Raw genomic sequence first — 15,717 nt, 5'->3', positions numbered from 1 at the left:
CCTGGGCGCCGCGGGGGGAGCCGCGGAATCAGCCGCGGCTGCGCGCGGGGCCGGGGCTGGCGGGGAGCCGGGCTGGGGGCGGGGGGCGGGCGCTCCCTGCGGGAAGCCGGGCGGGTTGGGGGGAGCCCCGGCCGCGCCGCGGCTCCGGGCGCGCTCGGCCTCGGAGGGGAGGGTGCGGGCCGGGGGCGGCGGCGGCGGCGGCAGCGGGACCCGAGCGCGGCGGCGGCGGCGGCTGCGGCGGCGCAGGCGAGCCGCGCGGTTGCCCCGGGGCCATGTGGACGGGCGGCCGGCGGCCGGGCCGGCTCCGCCGGGCGGTGAGTACCCGCGAGCCCGGAGGGCAGGGCGCGGGCGCGGGCGCGGAGGCGGGGCGGGCGCCACCCACGCGGCAGCGCGGTCTCGGCTGCGCAGCCGGCGGCCCGCGTGCCCCCTCCCGCGAGGGGGGCGACAGTCCAGCCTCTGCACCCCGCCTGTGGCGCCCCCTCCGGTGCCGGTGCGCCGGGTGGGAGCGTGGGGGGTCCCGGCCATGAACGCTTCGCCGGCCGCGGGGGGCACTCGCAGGGCGGGGCGGGGACTCGGCCTAGGCGCGCCGCCCTGCCCCCCGCGAGGCCGGCCCGAGCACCTGGGACCGAGTTGCGGGGGTCCTCGCCCCCCTAACACGTGCATCCCTGCGGTGGGAGGGAGGCTGGGGCACGGCGGGGGGAGGGGAGCAGGGCGGGGCCTAGGCGATCTGGGACCTGCCGCTGTCCCGGGCGGGTGGCCCGCGTGCAGGCAGGCCCTTCTCCTGCCGCGGGTCGAGGCTCAGTGAGCACCCCCGCCCCACCTACCCCCGGAGAGGTCGAGGAGCCAGAAGGAGGCTGAACCAGGGGCTAGTTCATTGAGCGATCGCAGTGCGTGGGCTTGCGCCGGCCCCGGACCCCCTAGGTCTCACTCTGTGCCTGCAGGGCAAGGGGCTCCCATTCCCCACAGTTCGAAGGGAGGAAACTGAGGCTCGGGGAGGCGAAGGCGGGGCCCCGGGGGCCGCTCCACTGAAGCGTCCACCCTCCCTGAACCCCAGCACTGTTGGATGGGAATTGCTGCCCTAGCGTTTCCGCTTCCTGCCTGGTGTCGAGGTGTTTCCTTCCTCGTTTGGGCCCCACCCCGTCCCCAGTGTGGTTCCTTTGGGGCAGGAACAGCGTGGGCAACATCCTGGAGTCTCCTGGACCAGCCTGATGGGAGCAGAGGAGGGACCCAGGAGTGGGCCGGTGGTGGCTGAGTACGCAGTGCCTGCAGAGGTGGAGCCCCGGTGGCCAAGGTCAGCCACAGACCTGGGCTGTTTGCAGATTGGAAACTGACCAGGGGTCAAGTCCTCCGGGCTGTGGGCCAGCAGGACAGGGTCTCTCCATGGGCTTGGCTCCCGTGGAGGTCCCAGCGCTGTAGATCTCTGAGGGGCCGTGGACAGGTCCTTGCCCTTCACTGGGCCCCAGTTCCCCTGCCCACTGCCTGCATCAGAGTCCCTCCACCCCCAGGGCCGCGGGGACCAGTGAAGAAAGTCCATCATACCCTGCTGTGCCGTCTGCCCAGTCCGGGTGGCATTGCCGGCTGGGGCAAGTGGCCGATAAGGGGCGGCTCTGCCTGGCATGTGTGACGCACAGGGCGGGGAGGCAGCAGCCTGGGCCCTGGCAGCGTCCCCGAAAACCCTTAATTTTCCCGACTCTCACTATAATCAGGGCGGCGCAGAGAAGCAGGCGCAGTGGCAGATGCGGTTGCTGAGCGCTGGCGCCGGGCTAGAGGAGGCTGCCTGCGCTTTCCGAAGGACTATTGTCTCATATTTATAGGTTCCTGCGCTCCGTGTTCCTCTTATCCTCAGAACCTGGAGCTTTTCACACCTGGGATGCTGGGTGGGCAGGGCGGGGGCTTCCTGGAGCCTCAGTGCTGTGGTTCTGGCCTTCCACCGGGCCAGGCGTGGGGAGTGGGTCGTTTCTGGGTCAGAGAGTGGAAGCGAGGCAAGGCAGTGTGGAAGAAGATCTATCCGCCTGCAGAGACGCTTGGGCACAGACTCTGGCCCCAGAGAGCTGCCATTTATCGAGCAGCTACTATGTGCCAGCCCTGATACAAGCACTTTCACGCCTTGTCTCCACAGCAGTGCTTTGAAGTAGCCCCCCACTCCCATAGGCACTTCAGAATGAATGAATGAGAGGGGAGGAGAGCAGTCCATGGGTGGCTGAGGGCTTGGTTGAAGACGCATGCGTGCGTGCTCCGTCGCTGTCCTGTCCTACTCTCTGCGACCCCATGGGCTGTAGCCCGCCGGCCTCCTCTGTCCATGGGATTCTCCAGGCAAGAAGACTGGAGTGGGGTGCCATTTCCTTCACTAGGGAATCTTTCCGACCCAGGGATCAAACCCAGGCCTCCTGCACGGCAAGCAGATTCTTTACCGTCTGAGCGACCAGGGGAGGCCCTGGAGACCGTCCACAATTTCTCAAGTCCTTGGAGGCTCGTGAAGCCCAGGGCCCGGGTGGGAGTTGAACAGGGGATGGTGGAGGAACGAGAGGTGAAGGCCTGGTGGTGAGAGCGGTCCTGGGTCTATAGCAGCTGGAAGCAGGGCTTCAGTCCCCGGCCAGAGATTGAGATCAGACTGTGGCGGTGAGAGCCGAGAATCCTGACCACTAGACCAGTGGTCAGTGACAAGGCCCTGGACCTTCGGCTGTGCAGAAGAAAATAATTCCCACAAAGATGGAGCGTGGTGAAACAAATAAAGTGCTTAGTAGGAGGAAGAAAGTACAGGACGTGTGGATAGACACAGGGGCACTCAGACAGTCTGAGTTGCACCCTCCTGGTAGTTTGACTGACTTTTCTGGGGCATTTCTTCCGGTTTCCCTCTGACCAATCATTCGGATTTGCCCGGTGCAGAGTCCGTATTTGGCGTGTCTCAGGATCCTCCCGTGTGTGCCCACGCATCTCTCAGCCAAGAAGGATTCCACCGCAAAGGCCTATGGGTAGTTGGCGTCAGTTAGCATCACTCCCCTTTCGACCTCCAGGGAGCCTTTCCGCACATGTGTGTTTGGGGAGGTCTCCTGACTTTGCGAATGGGAAATATGTGGTCTGGGCAAGGCCTAGCTTCCTCTCTCAATCGTCCTGCTATTGATATTTTAGAGTTTTGGTCTGCAGCGAATGAATCTCCAGTCACCTTACCCTGTAGGGTGGGGTCCGTCTACCGCCTGCCTCAGAGGAGGCTCGGTCCAGCCGAAGTGTTGGAGGTCAAGTGTGTGTGTGTTGGGGGAGGATCTTCCTCTCATAGCAGGTAGAGATCTCTGGGGACAAATCCAGGGGTGACCCCAGGCTCACCGGGTTGGCCTAGAATTGCTCCCAGCATTCCCCTCCTGGCTCCCCCTCCTGCCCCAGAGCAGGTCACTAGCCTGCTAGGAGGAGAGGCCTAGATGGGAGTCTGGAGTCTTGGGTTCTAGTTCCTCCTCTGCTGTGTGACCTTGAGCAAAACCCTGCCCTCTCTGGGGCTCAGTTTCTGAGGCACAACGCCTCTCTCATTCAGAGGAGTGGCTTCCATGGCCTGAGAACAAGCCCTTGGTGATAGCCAGTGGCAGAAAGAGCTGACCAGAACTGTCTCTGCCGGTTCAGTACTGCAGGAATGAAGGAGTGAGTAAGTGGATGACTTCTCCATCCCCTTTAGCATACTCTCCCCGTGTCCCCGACTCCACCCCGTTCACTGGGACCACTTAGGTGAATCTGATACAAACCTCACCCTTCAAGATCTCACAGTCTGCCAGGAGACACAGACCTTGACTGGAATGATGGTGTTAGGAGGGTGATGGTGGTTTTCACGGCCCCCCAGCCAGGAAGGGGGCCGAGCAGTGGCTCCAACCCCAATAGGCTGTGGATCTGGAGGCTCCCACTGCAGTCCCTGGGGGCTTCTTGGGGCGGGGGCATCAGCTCGTCCCTAGCTCTGAGCCAGGCCACGGGACTGCAGTCATCTGTTCAACTAGCAGCCTTGACCCAAGTCAGGGATGTGGATGGGCCAGACCTGGTCCTGCCTGGGGAAGACAGATGCCAAAGCTCCAATCATGGTTCTGGTGGTCCATGCTGGGATCCCAGTGTATCCGGATGGAGAAGCAATGTGGGGTGGACTGCAGAGGCCGGTGGGTGGATTGTAGACGAATGGATATGGTGGGAGGCGTGTGGCAGGGCAGACCAGCGGATGGATGGCCAGGAAGCTAGAGGGATAGATGCATAGGAGGAGAGATTGATGGACCTAAGTGTTGAGAAAGGGATGGATGAGTAGACGAATGAACAAACTGATACGGATAGGACTGGATGGATAGAAGATATCCGTGGATGGCTATAAGAAGGGATTGATAGATAGATGGATTTCTCATTCATATGACAAGACTGATACATGCGTGGATGGAAGGCTCTAAAATGGGTGGATAGGTGTCATGGACGAATGGATAAAAGGCTGGATGGATACAGGAGTCCACGTCAGAGGATGGATGGATACAGGCATGAGAAAGTGGATGGATGCTTAATGGGTTCAGTCAATGCATGGATGCCGGGGTGGATGGATGGGGACTTGAATAATGTCAATAAAATGATGGATGTAAGGACAGAGGAGTGGATGGATGGATACAGGAAGAGTGCATGGCTAGGTGCTTGAGGATATATTAGTGATGCATGGATACAGGCGTGGAAGGGCGGATCACTGCAGCAATGGACACATGTTGGCAGGTGGCTGCATCCATGATGGACAGATGGATGTGTGGACACAAGACACAAATGACAAGGATGGATACATGGATGAACGGGTGGCGGGTGGCAGGTGCAGGCACGGAAGTGTGCGAATGGGTGGGTACCGGCTAGCAGATAAGTGGTTACTGAGGTGGGTGGGTGGAGCATCCAAGCTCACGTAACCCCAGACCTTCCCGTTCCATGATCCCATAGCAGGGAGGCTGCAGGGCTGGAAGACAGTCTCAGGGAGCCAGGAGGCCGCAGTGTGGCCTCTTGTAAAGACAGGCAAGCAAGCAGGGACTCCTGCAGGGAGTCCCGTGTCCCGGGAGACTTCCTGGAAGGTCTGGATGGCTCAAGTGCGTGCCCCTGAACTCTGAACTCGGCCCCAGCCCTTCTTCCTCATGGATGTGTGGATGCAGGGATGGATACGTGGATGAATGGGTGGCGGACAGCTGGTGCGGGCGTGGAGGCATGTGGAGATTGGTACATGCTAGCAGATGAAAGGTGTGAGTGCACGCCCCAGGGCACGGATGCGGGGCTGCGGCCGCCCTCGCGGGTTCTCAGGCCAGCACAGAAACAGCCAGAAGCAGAGGCAGCATGGTGAAAGCGTGAGAATCCTCAGACCTAGAATGTCCTCATCTGTGAAGGAGGGGGCTGTAATAGAAACTTCCGCACTGGAGTGAGGGAGGCTTGGAAGGCAGCTGCGCTCCTGTGGGTGTTGCCTATGGTTTCTGGCGTGTGGCAGGCCGTGGCTGTTTACCAGTCAGCCCGGGTCCTACTCCAAGAGAAGGCATGGCACCTCCCAGCTTGGGGGTGGGGGTTGCCATGAGGGTTAGCGAGGTGATGTTTGGAGTGCTTAGTGAATGTTCAACCTGCCCTCTCCACCCCCACCCTCCCCACCCCCCACCCCCCAGCCCCGAAGGGTCCCACCAGCGCCCTAGGGCCAGTTCTCACCGGTCCAGATCCAGGAGACAACCCGAAGTTGGGTCCGCCCTCCCTTGGAGCTCACAGACCTTGGCCAGCTTCCCATCCTTGGGGGCAAGGTGGGTCTGGGTGGTGGAGGAGGGGCTGCGGGGGTCTTGGAGTGAAACAGGGCCTGAAGCCCCCTCTCTGGGTCTGCCACATCTGAGCCCCGTGACCTCAGATGAGTCGCTTGGCCCCCGCGAGAGCCTGCTCCTTTAAACATAAGACAGAGTTCATGGCAGTCCCACCTCACAGAAGTGGGTGAGGATTTGTGGAGCTTGGCACACAGTAGGGGCCCAGGAAACGAGAAGGGGGTGGAGCAAATGAGCCAAGAGGCAGGGGCTGGAAGCCCTCTCAGGAGAGGCAGCCCAGGGCGCTGAGAGGTGAGCAGGCCCCGGCTACGAGCCGGCGACAGCATCCTCTGGGGCCTTGGGCCCAGGCGGCAGAGAGCCAGCGGGTTGTTATGACAACAAGAACTTGTCTGATGCAGCCCGGCAACTCTGGGAGAGGCTCGGAGGACCGGCTGGCCAGGCCCCCAGAACATTCCTGTGACAGCATGTAGCAGGGGGGTGGCCACCTGAGAGCCCCCCGGGCTGAGGGGTCCTGGGGTCCCACGAGATGCCGGGCTCCATGCCGAAGGCTTCTAGCAGGCCCTGTACACTCTCCTGCATCACTGCTCGAGGCTGGGTGCTGCTCAGTTGGCATTTGGTGATCGGGAGAGGACGTGACTTGCCCAAGGTCAGCTGGGGTGTTGGAGGTGAACTTGACCTGGGATCTGCCAGCCTCCAGGTTTAGTTCACACTGGTTGTGGAGCAGAGCTGGATGACTGCTGCTGGGAGGGGGTTGTCCAAGTGTAAAGAGGTGGCCTTCAGAGGACAGCAGAAGTGGACGGGGACACTATGGCCTTCCCAAGAGCCTCAGGCCCTTGACTCCCATGTTCTGTCTCGTGCCCAGCCAGAGGAAGTTCACACCAGGCCACAGATGCTTATGAACGGACAGTCTGAACCTGGGATAGTGGTGGTGGTGGTTGTTCAATTGCTAAGTCCTGGCTGGACTCCATGCAAGCCCGTGGACTGCAGCACGCCAGGCTTCCTCTGTCCTTCACTGTCTCCCAGAGTTTGGTCCGATTCACATCCTTTGAGTCAGTGATGCTATCCAACCATTTCATCCTCTGCCTCCCCACTCTCCTTTGGCCTTCAATCTTTCCCAGCATTAGGGTCTTTTCCAGCGAGTCAGCTGTTCTCGTCAGGTGGCCAGTGGATTGGAGCTTCAGCATCAGCATTGGGGTGCATTCATTTATTCATTCATTTGAGAACTGCTGGTTGAGCGCCTCCAACCTGCTGGGCCCTGTGTGGAGAGCTGGGGTAAAGTGGGGCCCGCCTTCTAGGAGGACATGTGATAAGCAGATTCTTGTGAAAATGTCAGTTGCAGCTAGGGGTCATGCTACGAGGCTGCCGCAGGGGTACCTGATCTGATCTGGAGGGTGGAAGGAGTAAGGTAGATGGGGCCCTGAAAGGTAGATGGGAGTTAGGTGATGCCAAGGAGGGGAAGGGGGAATGCTCCCCTGCAGAGGGACCAGCAAGTGCAAAGGCCCTGAGACCAGTGAGGGCTTGGTACGTTCAGGAAGTAGATGGAAGTTCCTGGGGTGTTCTGCGGGTGAGGGCAGAGAAGACCCTGGGCCATTATACGCCTTGCAGGGCGTATGAATGTGTGACATTTTCTGGTTATCTGGTCTGTGAGTTTCAAAGTTCACACTAGCTTGTTTGTGGAGTGGACCAAGCTGGGGTCAGTGGCCCCAGGGAGAGGTGATTATAGGTGTCCAGGTGAGAATGGTGTCACCTGGGACCAGCTAGGTGATGGTGAGGATGGAGGGAGGCAGCCAGGTCTGAGAGAGGCTGAATGGTCAGGTCCTGGTGGTTAGGGGTATGGTGTGGGGAGGGGGAGAGGGAGGGTGCAGACAGCTTCCATCCCTGACCTGGGCAGCTGAGCTCATGAAGTTTTTCAGACGTTCAGTCACAGGTGCTATGAGACATTCACAGAGGTGTTCAGCTGAGCTCAGAGAAGAAGGGGTCCCCAGCACTTGATGGGAGGCATCCAGTATTTGCCAGGTGGGCAGAGGCCCTAGGTATACAGCGCAGGCAGGCAGCGCTAAAAACAGCCTAGGCCATCCTCCAAGCGGCGCCACAGACCAGGGCTGGGGATCACGGCCAAAGGCCTGGGGCTGCACCCACTGGTGAGCCATCCTTTGACTCACGCAGCTGCATCCCAGGAAGGAGTCCTGCCTGGATCCCTGGCTTCCTGAGAGGCATCAGTGAGTCTCCCTTCATACAAAAGAGCAAGTGCCTGGGACTGGCTCTGGCCCTTCTCTGGGGTAATCTCCCTCTCCCCACTCCCCAGCTAACTACACTCTGGGCCCCCATCTGCCAAATGCTCTTGTTCATAGCCTGGTCAACCGTGATTCCTAACCTTATCCCCTGTGTATCAGTGAAGAAATGCAAACAGCTGCTAGTAACAGAGACTGGAAATAACTATGGCTTAAATAAGACAGGGGTTATTTCTCACAAGTTAAAGAAGTGCCAGTGTCAGAGCCAGGTGGTCCAACACTGGTGTGATGACTCAGTGGTCATCAGGAACCCAGGTTGTTCTGTCTTTCTGCTCCTCTAACCTTTATATGTGGCTTCTGCCTCAAATTTGTCTCATGGTGCAAAATAGCTGCAGTAGCTCCAACCATCACTTGCATGTTCTATATAAGAAGTAGAGTTTGGGAGTGGGAGCAAAAAGGGCACAGGCAAGCTATCTGATCCCTTTTAAGTAGTCATGCCCAGTAATTTCTGTTTATATCTCATTGGCTGTCCCTGGCTACAAAGGAGCCTGGGAAATCTTGCCACCCAGAATGAAAGGAGGACTCTTCACTAATGAGAAAAGTGGGATGACACTGGGGAGCCAGCGGTCTCTACCACACCCTCCGATTATGCCGGACGGAGGCAGTTCTACTTCCCCTCCATCAGGCCACATGTTCACCCATGTCCCTGAGCCCAGCTCACACCTGGCAGAGATGAGGAGAAGTGCTGAGTGGCGTTTGTGAGGCTTGCCCTCTGACACACAATGGGTGTTCATTCAGCTCAGGCTACCTCCCCAGGCAGACGCAGAGCTCAGGACATGACCTTTGCTTCTCTAGCACTTTCTAAGCCCTGAAGCCCGGCTCCCATTTAGTAAGAATCAATTTAGGGGGCGGGAGGCCCCCTGCCACGTGCTGTCTGAATCGATGGGGGCGGGCACTCAGCTGATCACTCTGGCCAGTGAGGGACCAGTGACCCTGCACTGCCCCCGCAGAGGGTGTAGGGCCCCCAGCCACGTGGGAAGAGGGAAGTGGGGGTCAGCAAGGTACTTGGAGAGGCTTGACCTTGGGCTGACAGAGGAGGATGCTCTCGGGGGCCGGCTCCCAGACACAGGGCCCAGACCCCGGTAGCCCCAGGCAGGATGGCCCCAGCTCCCTCACGGAGCCCAGGGCCGAGGCCCCCAGGAAGGAGGCCTGCAGGGAGGACCTTAGAGGCTGCAAACCAAGCCCCACCTCAGGTCGGAACCCCAAGGGCCCACCATCTTACCCCGGCTGGGCAGCAGCACAGCCTGACCAGGAGGCTACAAAATCCTCACCTGGCCCCCTGTCCGCCCCCGAGCTCCCGGGTACGGGCAGCAGACCGGCCCCCGGCCCCCTGGCCTGGCTGGGCCGCCGACGGGAGGCCAGACTGCCCTTCTCCAGGTTCCTGGATGAGGTCGCCGTGCGGGTCCTAGACCCTGGGACGCTGGAGGCCTTTCGGGGGCCCAGGGGCCGCAGCCCGGAGCCCTCCCCTGGTGAGCAAGACCCAGGTCCAGCCCAGGAGGCCCTCGCTGGAACCACCGCCCCAGAGAAGATCCTGGCCCTGAGCCCCCAGCTCTCCTCGGAGATCGCCCCGGAGGCTGTGAGCGGGGCCGGGCCGGGCCGGGCCGTGGAGACCACTGGGCTTCGCGTGGGCAGCAGCAAGCGTGGAGGCCGGGCCGCCTCCCCCCGGAGGCCTCTGGGCCGGGTGAGTCTCAGCCCCCGCCCATCCCCCAGTCGGCAGCGGACAGAGATCTGCTGGGCCCCTGCCCTGCTCCCTTCGGGGGCCGTTTCCCCACCAGCTCTGGCCGACCCTACCGAGCTCCCTCCTCACTGCCTCTTTCATAGTCACTGGAATGGCAAAGGCCATAAGAACCCAAAGAATGGACCTCTAGGGTGAAACCTCCGGATTTAGGGCAGGAGGCTATTTCTGGAGTATCCATGAGTAGACAACAAGGATATTCATCGCAATAATAATAATATCACTCCCCTATTAGCAGAGACCTCACTGTTTTATCACAGGATTTCCTATGATGTTTCCTTCAGGTTTTGAATGTCAGTCGTGTCCATGTGAGGTAGGATGTCACGGCCTGTCAGGTAGACAGGTGGGCCCAGGTTCTTCACAGCTGCCCATTTGATGGACCTGGAAACTGAGGTCCTGAGTTGCCCCAGGGCCTCCTGAGAAGCCTGGACTTGGACTGAGGTCTTTGTATTTGAATAGCACCTCAGCACGCCCTCCAGACGCACACACGCACACGGGCGCGCACACACATACACACACACTCTGGCTTCTGGGGAGTCGGGTTGTGTGGTGTGTCAGGGTAGCAGGACCCCCACCTCGGGACTGACCTTCATCTCCCAAACCATCTGTGTCCCCTGGGGCCGGGGCAGGTCCTTACGGGCTGTTGAGGACATTGTCCCCTCCTGACAACTCCGGGCACAGGACTGAGGTCGGGCCACGGGGCCAGGGCAATGGAGATCTCGCCCAGACCCCTCCCAAGAATGACCTCCCTGCAGGGAGGGATTCTGTTTCTCGTTACATTTATTTCCTTCTTTTTGGCTGCACTGGATCTTCGTTGCTTCTTGGGCTTTTCGAGACCTCTCTTGTTGCGGAGAGCGGGGCCACTCTCCAGCTGTGGTCCGCTGGCTTCTCACTGCCGTGACCTCTCTTGTTGCGGAGCAGGGGCTCAGTAGTTGCGGTTTCCAGGCTCTAGAGCGCAGAGTCAATCACTGTGGCACAAAGGCTTATTTGCTCCAAGGCATGTGGGGAATCTTCCCGGACCGGAGATCGAACCCTTGTCTCCTGCACTGACAGGAGGATTCTTTACCACTGAGCCGCCAGGGAAGCCCTGAGGGATTGTTGTGGAAACAAAGTCCTGGGCGACAGGAGAGAGCTGATGCTTGCTGAGTGTTTACCCACGCTGTTCTGTCTCCGTGCCTGACCTTGGTGCACCCCTAGCCCCGTGGGTCGGTGCCATCCTTGTGCTCCCAACATATAGGGTGGGGCGTGGGAAGAGGTGAGGGGAGGCCACGGGAGGAGTCAGGGTTCGATACAGCCACCTTAACTGACCCCTGCAGCCCTGCTCCCTGGTGTCATTGCCTCCAGTGACCTGACCTCCTCTTTCTCCAGGAAGAGCCCGGAAGAGGCATGGCTGCTGGGGGGTTCCGGGTGTTTGCAGCCTACCAGCCCTTCCCACCAGCTGGGCCGAGCGCAGCCGGTGAGCTCTCAGCTCAGGGTACAGTCACCTCAAGGACCTGGATAGATCACCTGCCTGCTCTGAGCCTCAGTTTCCCCAGCCGAGGAAGGGCGGTGGTGGTCATGAGCTTTCTTTTGCCTTGTCCGTGGAAAGCGTCCAGCAGTCACCCAGTAAGCCTGGCATCCCCAGTGTCCTCCACAAGGGCCTGGCGATCCAGGACTCCCCTCTGCTCTTGGCCCTGCACACCCTGCCGCCTCACTCTGGGGACCACTGGGTCCCAGGGGAGCCCCATGATGCTCAGGCCGCTGGAGGATTCCGTCTCAAGGTTCCTCGCACATGCCTCCCAGGGCTGCCAGGCTGCACGGGGTCTTCAGGACCTGTCAGGGCTCCACAGCAGGTGCTGGGGGGCAGGGCTCTGTCCCAGGGCCCGGCCAGAATGTCCTTCCCAAGGAGCTGGCATTGGCGCCTTGAAGCGGGAGGTGGGCATCAGCCCCCCACCCCACCCCAGCGTCATGTGTGGTCCATCTCCAGCCTTGCATCACATACTCCAAAGAGGCCAGTGAGACAGATGCTGGGATCAGGCCCATTCCACAGACCAGGAGCTAGGCTCAGCGAGCAGAGCTCGGCAGAGTCCTGGCTGGGCTGCACCCTGGCTCAGTGAGCCCAGACAAGCCGCATCCCACGGTGTCTCCAGGCTGCGTGCATGGCGGGAATGGGAGGTGATGCACGCAGGTGCCTGCACGCAGCAGGAATCCGATCACCGGGCCAACGGGAGCTGCAGGTGACAGGACAGCCCCTCTACCTGGCCTGGACAGGCTTGTGTCCCCGGAACAGTTCCCAGGGTGAAGCTGGAGCTTCAGGGAGGCAGGGCAGACCACTGGCTTCCTGGCATCGGTCTGAAAGCTGTTTCTCAAGGTCAGTGCCTGGAGTGACATCATGAACCCCTTTGAGGAGGAAGCGGCAATGCAGGCTGGGGTTGCAGAAAGCGGGGTGGAGATGAGGTGGACCCTAGTCCTGCCTCTGCCAGGCCTGGCTGAGGGGTCATGGGGAACTCTGGTCTGACGCTTCACTGTCCAGCATACAAGACGCTATGGTAGATCTCCAGGACCCTGAACTACCACCACCACAGACCCAGTACCAAGGCTTGCTCATACTAGAATGTGAAAGACTTGAGCCAGGGGTTTCCTGAGAACTCAAGGGGCAGAAAAGAGCAGGAGACACCAGCCAGTGGCCAGGAAGAAGAGGAGGGCTGGGGGCTCTGCAGCAGCCTTCAGGGGCTGGTAACAAGACCCCAGAGGCCAGGCCTGGGAGTCTCCGGAGCTGCGTTTGCATCCTGCCCAAGAGGCTTCCCCCCGTGGGACCTCAGGCAAGCCCCTCCACCCGCTGGGCCCCAGGCTCCCAGTCAGTGCAGCCAGCCTGAGGTGCGACAGCGCTGCTCCGCGGAGAGTGGGGGACCCCCAAGGTGCCTCTGGAGGGGGCAGCTGCTTGCTTCCCTGCTCCCCAACTGCTGCCACGTGGGAATGTGGGCCGGAGTTGCCAGATCTTCCAAAATTTCAGCAGGAGCCAAAAATATGGATTTTAAAATGTAAACGCTCCCAATTTTTAAATGTTGGCTCAAATGTTTTTTAAAAAAAAAAAAAATTAAAACCCTCTCGCAGGCCAAATACAACATGCTGGCAGGCCAGATTTAGCTCAGGAGGCCAGTTTGCAGTCGCGGGCCTAGTCCATCTGCACTGGCACACGGCTGGGGGCCTGAGGCCCTGCCCTGGCCACGCGAAGAAGTGTGGGGTGCGGCTAGGGGAGAGGACAGGGCACCTCCTGGTCCACAGCAGCGTCCTCCCGAATAGCCAAGGGGAAGGACATTCTTGGCCCTGTGTGGGGACAGCTGCAAGCCAAGGTTTGAGGTCAAGTCTCCAACTTGCTGAGGGGCCTTGGGCCAGGACCCGCCCCTCCCCTGTCCATCAGTGCTCAGCTTGCTGTTCCAACTAAGGTATCGCTGTGTGCCCAGCACAGTGGGCCCTAAGACCGGCCTCTCTACCTCTCCGGCTGCCCCTTCACAGCCTCTTGGGCTGGCTCCGCTCCTACCTGAACCCCTCCACCCAGCAGAGTCCCTCCTGTCCCCGATCTGGGCTGGCTCCCTGGTGGTCTTATCCAGTGTCTGGGCTCAGGTGCTGTCTCTATGCGGACCACGTGGAGACCCACATCTCCTGGACCCTCCTCTGAGCTCCAAACCCCTGTCGCCTACCCTCTCGTCCACGCCCCCACTGGGATGTCCGAACATCCGCCCTGGGCCCCATTCCCCTGGATTGTGGGTGCCTCCAGCTGGACTCCCGGGGCACATACTCAAGCCTCAGGGTGTCCTCCACGCGGCAGCCTGAGGGGCACCCCTCTGTTCAGCTGCAGGGTGGGGGGGGCGTCCCATCCTCTCAAGATAGAAGCCAGAGTTCTGACGATGGCGCACGAGACCCCCGACTTGATCTCTGCTCCCCGCTGGTGAACAGATGCCCCCCAAACTCAGAGCAGGAGGGGCACCTCATGGCGCCCTGGGCAGTCTGCCTCCCGCTGTGGGCATATCAGCACCGTGAGGGCAGAGACGCTCCCCTGGTTTAGTTTGTGCACTGCTGAGTCCCCTAGAACAGGGCCCAGAGGGAATGTTTGTTGAATGAATGCAAGCGGGCAAGGAGTAATGGAAAACCTCTTCGAAGAGGGTCCACCCTGAGTGATGGCATTAAAAGGTTGGCTCAGGAGCGGCGACAGCCCTTCGCCAGCCCTGCCTCCAAGACGGTCCCATGCACTCACAGCATCCTCTGAAGACTTTCCAGCCTCCCCAGATGAGGCACTGAGCTCAGAGAGGCTGAGGGGTTTTGCCCAAGGTTACATAGCTGCATGGGAGGCTCAGGACTCTATCAGCGGGAGGCGGGCGGCCGCTTTCTTGACCACATCTGGAATCTGGGTCCCTCCGCCGCCTCTGCCCTCAGTAGTTTTGGGCTTGTTTCCTCCCCTTGAAGAGGGGCTGAGGGAGCAGGATACCGAAGAAACCAAGGGAGCTGGGGCTCAAAGTAGATCTCAGGAGGGCCCAGGGGACTGAGCACAGGCCACATGGGAGGGCAGGGACTTGCCCAGGGTCACGGGGTGAGCCGGAGGGGCAGGCTGAGCGCCCGGCAGGCCCCCCTCTGAGCTGGCCTCGCTTTCCTTGTTGCTACAGTTTCGGGTATTACAGGACTGGGGGGTGGGGGCCGTAATAGGACGGGGCCAGACGGTCCAGCAAGGAGTCTCACATCCGCTCTTGGGGGCCGGAGCAGGGCTGACCCCCCCGCAGAGGGGTTCCCTGGGCAGGGCTCTGCGGGTGCATATATGTCGGGCCCCAAGCGGGCTCGGGCATCCCCAGCATGATCGTGAGCCTTGGGGTCGGGGGGAAAGGGCCGGCATGGGAGTGAGACCACGAGGGACCTTGAGAGCAGACCGGGGGCTGCTGGAGGCGGAGAGCAGGTGCCACTGGCTGGGGAGAAAGAGCAACCGCGTTCATTCGGGCGCCACCGCCTGCTCACTGGAGGCCGCGGTGCCGGGCCGTAGAGACAGAGATGCCGCGGCCGAAGCAGAGGTGCCCCTGCCAGCAGGGCTGTCGTTTGGAGCGCAGGGGCAGGGCCAGGCCAAAGGGCCAAAGGAGTGGCGTCCAAAGGGACAGGGTGTGATGAGAAACCCTTCGGTGGAGAGAGGAGCTCCTCCGGGTGGGTGGTCAGAGAAAGGAAGGCCCCAGCCCTGCAGCGATCCAGGAGGGAGGAAGTGCAAAGGCCCTGAGGCAGGAGCACGCTGGGTGAGCTTGGGACCAGCGTGGTGGCCAGTGTGTGCCAAGCGAAGGGCAGGGGGTGGGGGAGGGTGTGGGCAGAGGGTTAGGCAAGGCCAAGTCTGTGTTTCCCAACCCCTGGCTGAGGCCTGACTTGTGACCGAGTTGCCTCCCTCCGTGGGTCCTTGGCCATGCTGGCCACAGAACGGGCAGCTCAAGGGTGGAGGGGCTGTACCTGGCCCTCCGGAAGCTCAGAGTCTTGGGGACAGGGAAAGAAGGGAGGCAGGAGGGCTCCGGTGGTCAGTGGGGCGTCAGAATAGGGCTCAGGGTGTGGGAAGGCAAGCAGCCAGGGCGGCGGGGACCAGCACGGGCAGAGACACAGGAGGAAGAGGCGGACTGAGGCAGAGGCGCGCGGCACCGTCCAGCTTAGCCAGCACGGAGGGCTTGTGTGAGGCTGGGAAGTAAAGACGATGGCCACCCGGCTGGACCACCTCGAAGGTGGGACCACCCAGAGGGACAAGAGGCCAGTTCAGGGCAGACAATGATAATGTCACAGGTCTGCTGCAGCAATAGGCGCGGGGCTGTGAGTTTGGGGTGAGCCGGAGGGACGGCACCCAGGGCAGGGATGGACTGTCCCTCTGAGAGACCCAGAGTGCCCACCTGGGTTCCCACCTGTATCAGGAGACCACTGGGGCCCTCCCTTG

At 60.9% G+C, this 15,717-nt stretch overlaps 1 protein-coding gene across 2 annotated transcripts in view; it reads left to right on the top strand.

Annotated features, from left to right (window-relative positions):
- Window positions 1–287: 287 nt before the first annotated feature.
- Window positions 288–15,717, top strand: part of BEGAIN (brain enriched guanylate kinase associated) — a 45,545-nt gene continuing 30,115 nt past the window's right edge. For both annotated transcript variants that reach the window (XM_068991020.1, XM_068991019.1), the window contains exon 1: window positions 288–314. The gene's annotated coding sequence lies outside the window, so the exon portion shown is untranslated. The remainder of the gene's footprint in view (window positions 315–15,717) is intronic.

Source organism: Capricornis sumatraensis, chromosome 19 (genome assembly GCF_032405125.1).
Source record: "Capricornis sumatraensis isolate serow.1 chromosome 19, serow.2, whole genome shotgun sequence".
Classification (NCBI taxonomy): Eukaryota; Metazoa; Chordata; class Mammalia; order Artiodactyla; family Bovidae; genus Capricornis; species Capricornis sumatraensis.
Note: the sequence above shows the minus strand (reverse complement) of the source record. Positions and strands in the feature narration are given on the sequence as shown.